This window comes from Dromiciops gliroides, chromosome 3, assembly GCF_019393635.1.
Source record: "Dromiciops gliroides isolate mDroGli1 chromosome 3, mDroGli1.pri, whole genome shotgun sequence".
Lineage (NCBI taxonomy): Eukaryota > Metazoa > Chordata > Mammalia > Microbiotheria > Microbiotheriidae > Dromiciops > Dromiciops gliroides.
The window spans coordinates 491,886,020-491,890,817 of record NC_057863.1 but is presented as its reverse complement, the minus strand read 5'-3'; the positions used below and the strand labels follow the sequence as shown (position 1 = coordinate 491,890,817).

The 4,798-nt window shown below is 41.0% G+C and overlaps 1 non-coding gene across 1 annotated transcript; it reads left to right on the top strand.

Annotated features, from left to right (window-relative positions):
- Window positions 1-200: 200 nt before the first annotated feature.
- Window positions 201-307, top strand: LOC122752165. Its single transcript, XR_006355959.1, has one exon. It is a non-coding gene; the product is annotated as a U6 spliceosomal RNA (small nuclear RNA).
- Window positions 308-4,798: the final 4,491 nt, after the last annotated feature.

Here is a 4,798-nt window from a genome sequence, read left to right as displayed (position 1 = left end):
AGCTATTAAGAGTCTGAGCCCAGATTTTAAATCAGGGAAGATGAATCTTCCTGACTCCAGGTCTGGAATTCTGCACCGCTTAGCTGTCCACATAAATGTTGTTGCTGTTGTAATTACCAGAAGAGGTCCACAGGCTTTATCAGGCTACTAAAATGAGGGTCCATGATCAACCCCCAAAAAAGGTTAAGAATTCCTTATAGGTGCTCATTTCAACAGCACATATACTAAAATTGGAATGATACAGAGAAGATTAACATGACCCCAGGACAAGGAAGACACACTAATTCATGAAGCATTCCATATTTTTATAACCCTTTTTAATGACATAAGAAAATATAAATAAAAACTTATTAAAATGATAAAAAGAACTTCTAGTAGATCAACCATGTCATTTTATGAATAAAACGATTGAAGTCTCAAAAGTATGCTATCCATAGGACCTGAATTTGAGGAATTGGAGGGATTTGGGGTATCTCAGATGCCATGCTTCAACACAGAAGGGCCTGGTCACCTTCATTGGCCATTACCAATTCTTTAGAACCGTCCAGTGGCAGTAGCACTGGGGCTCTGATCCCAATAGATAGGCCCCCCCTTACCCTTGGTCCCAAGGAGAATATCTGTGCTTGTGTTTATAAGGGTTTTATGAGTGCTCTGGCATATACAGACCTGAGGCTCATAGACTTAGAGATGGAAAGGTCCTTAGCAGTCATCAAATCCTGGCACCTCTGCCCCATTTTGCAGATGGAGAAACAGCGGCTCAGGGAAGTGGGATGACTTCCTCAAGGCAACATGGGTGGTAGGAGGCAGAGCTGGAATTTAAACCCAGGTCCTCTGAGTTCACATCCAATGTCCTTCCCACTGCTACATGTATGCTCATGTATAAAAATATACCTTCACCTACCGTGCCACTCAACACACACACACACACACACACACACACACACACACACACACACAATATCATTCTTCTCTGCTTACCTGGTGTCTCTTAACATGTTTCCCTTTCTGTAAGCAATGGCTTTCTTTCATCACCACTGTGTTCAGGGAATTTGACATGAATTTGGTCATGGTCCCTGGGCAGATGACACAAGCACTTTGGTTCCAGGAGGTTTATGCAATACATTCCTGTGTGCTGGCTGGCTCACATTGCTCCCTAAAACAACAACAAAACTCTAAAACTCTTTACAATGCAGCGCTCTCTCTCTCTCTCTCTCTCTCTCTCTCTCTCTCTCTCTCTCTCTCTCATGCATGGGCACACACACACACACACACACACACACACACACACACACACACACACACACACACACACACCCTGCCCCAAATGTCCCCAAACTGGCCCTCAGGAGACCTCTCTTTATTCCCTTAGTTCTATTGATTAGTGAAGAGACATCATTGCTATTCCCCAGCCCCTCCTCTATGGATTCCCAAGCAAATCATGTTTTATTCTGTTCCTGTTTCACTCCAGAGTGGATATGTTTGATTGTGCTGCAATGCTTCAACTGAATTCCTATTCACATTTCTATCCTGCGATATTGAATTGTGAGTCTTCTCCTAAAATGTGCTGATTGCAGAATTGAGACTTCATGCTCTGGCATTTAGAGGAAGCTTTAGACGCAAAACTGTTTACAAATTCAATATTCTTCGGGCCTGAACTCTCAATGGAACAGGTATCACATGTACATATCACTTGGTGCCCAGATGCAGAACACGGTGGTGATTTTAGATATTGGAGTGATTTCTTGCACAACTACTCCCTTGTAGAAGAGTAGGAAATGAGGAAGGAGAACATTTTAAGAATAATGGACAGTATATGAAAAGGTTGGTTGGTTGGTTGGTTGTTGTCCTTCATTTTCAAAGAGGACCATATATAGGGGAATTACATGTAGGCTGGGTTGTCTCAAACTTAGGTTACATGACAATGTCTTAATACAGACTTAGAAAGATTTGGAATTTCAAAGTCCCATTGGGATAGCTGGAATCACAGTAGATAGAGTGCTGGGGCCTGGAGTGAGGAAGACCTCAGTTCAAATTCAGCCTCAGACACTTAGCAGCTGTGTGACCCAAAGCAAGTCATTTAACTTCTGTTTGCCTCAGTATCCTCATTTGTAAAATGGGGATAATAATGGAACCTGCCTCAAATGGTTGCTATGAGGATCAAATAAGATAAAACCTGTAAGCTAAATGAATAAAGAAAGGAACAAATGGGCAAATAAATAAATAAATAACTGGATGACCGAGCAAACAAACAAACTAACTAACTAACTAATTAATTAATTAATGAACAAATGAATAAATAAATAGACACTTAGCACTGTACCTGGCACATAGTAGGTATTATAAAAATGCATATTCCCTTCCCCTTAAAAAAAAACCCAGAGCACACATTGAGACAGTAAAGTAAGAAGTAAGACAGCTTTATTGAGGGGAGAAACTCACAAAATGAAGGGGTGGTGGTCAGGGAGAACTCCTGTATGGAGTTGATGACCACAGTGATAAAGTTTTGTGGGCTTTTATAGAGTTTTTATCTAGGTCTAGCAGGACAAGACCTTGGGGAAGGAAATGAGGGACCTGAACCTGGAGACTGGTGTTGATTTACACTAATAGGAGGTGAAAAAAACTGGAGAATTGATAGCTACTTGATATTAAAACTCCCTAATGGCAGAAAAGGAAGCTTTAGGCTGTTACTGCTGGTCTTGTTCTAATAGGGTGACTCAGCTTCCATGTCAGGGTGTTTTGAGCTTCTTTGATGCTTGTTTCTTGGGATAAGGAGGCCTTTGGGGTTATAACAGATAGGAAGCAATCTTTAATCACCTTGAAAAATAATCTAGCATTAGATTGTAAAGGACTTTAAATGCTAAATAAAATAATAAAGTTTTTCCTAGAGACAGTTGGGAGCCATTGATTTTTATTGAGCAGGAGAATAATATGCTCAGTCCTTTGATTTAGTAATATCAATTGACAAATGCATGGAGGATGGATTGGTGAGGGGAGAGACCACAAGCAGAAAAGACCAATTAGGTAGCAATTTCTGTATTCTGGGTATAAGGAGATAAGGGTTTTAATTAAGTTGGTAGCTGTGTAAGTAGAAAGAAAGAGGATGCAAAAAATATTGTGGAGGTAGAATCAACAGGACTTAGAATTTTATTGGATATAGAGGTTGAAGAAGAGTCAGTCCATTATTAAACATTTATTAAGCACCTACTATGTGCCAGGCATTGTATTAAGTGCTGGCACTGTGCTAAGGAAAGTGCAGAGTTGAATGATTCCTAGGTAAGAAACTTGAGTGACTGGAAGAATAGTGGTGTCCACAAGGCAAACAAAGTAAATAAAAACCCAGGGAACTTAAAAGGAGGGGTGGGTTCAGAGAGAAGGATAATGAATTCCATTTTGAACATGTTGAAATGTCAGATGTCTTTGGATCATCCTAGTATATGTGTCCAACAGTCAGTGAGCGATAAAGGACTGGAGCTCAGGAGAGAGATGAGGACTGGATATGTAGGTTGCTGAGTCATCTTTCAGGTGATAATCGAACATGACAGCTAGGTGGTGCAGGGGTTAGAGTGTAGGGCTTCGAGTTAGGAAAACAGGAGTTCAAATCCAGCTTGAGACACTAGCTGTGTGATGCTGGGCAGGTCACTTAACCTTATTTACCTAAGTTTCCTCATCTATAAAATGAGCTGGAGAAGGAAATGATGAACCACTCCAGTATCTTTGCCAAGAAAACTCCAAATAGGGTCTTGAAGACAGGACTGAAATGATTGAACAAGGTGATCAGATTACCAAGAGAGGTTGTTATTATTGTTCTAAGTCCTTTTTTATTGAAGAAGACCAATGATATCAGGATGGTGATGACTTGATTTGCAAGTGAATTGGCATTAAATGAGTCAGAACTGTTCCAAGTCATCAGCCTCATTCTCTCCCTCCAGATTCTTCAGAGTCCAGTGGCAAGGTATAGGTCAGGATGATTGGTGATGATCCCAGATTCAACAGGAGACCTTGGCCTATTCTAAGCTAAGGTCTTTCCCAGTTCTCAGTTTGTCTGAGGCAACACTCTTTCAGTGATTAAGGCTAGGTAAGAAATGAAGCAAGAGATGGCCCAGTTTGCCTTCACAAAAGAATCAATCTGAGAGGGCAAGACCCTCAGAGTTTCTGTCCAGAACAGAAAAAAATAGTATAAAAAGCTATATAGGGTATAAAAAAACCTGCTCTGAGCCATCAAAACCCACACAATGAACAAGTCACCAAGAGAGAATAAGAGAAAAAAGAAGAGGGACTGCTATAGAATCTTAGGTGCATCCACCCATAGAGAGTATGGAAAGAGACTTAGAAGGCTTACTTAGACATGTTGGAAGAGAGCCATGACCTGAAGAGGTATCATGAAAACCCAAGTAAGAGAGAGTATCCAGGGGGCAGCTAGGTGGCGCAGTGGATAAAGCACCGACTCTGGATTCAAGAAGGACTGAGTTCAAATCCAGCCTCAGACACTTGACACTTACTAGCTGTGTGACCCTGGGAAAGTCACTTAACCCCCATTGGCCCACAAAAAAAAATAGAGAGAGTATCCAGAATGAGGGAGAGGTCATTAGTGCCAAATGCTGCAGAAAAGTCAGTGAGGATGGGGACTAAGGAAAGACCATTGGAGTTAGCAATAAAGAAATCATTAGTGACCTTGGAGACAATAGTTTCAAGTATAATGTGAAGATGAAAGGCAGAAACAGCATCCAGGTCAAGGTCAAGAGAAATCCTTGCCTTGGGAAAATAAGTATGATTATATTACACATAGTATAGCACCCTG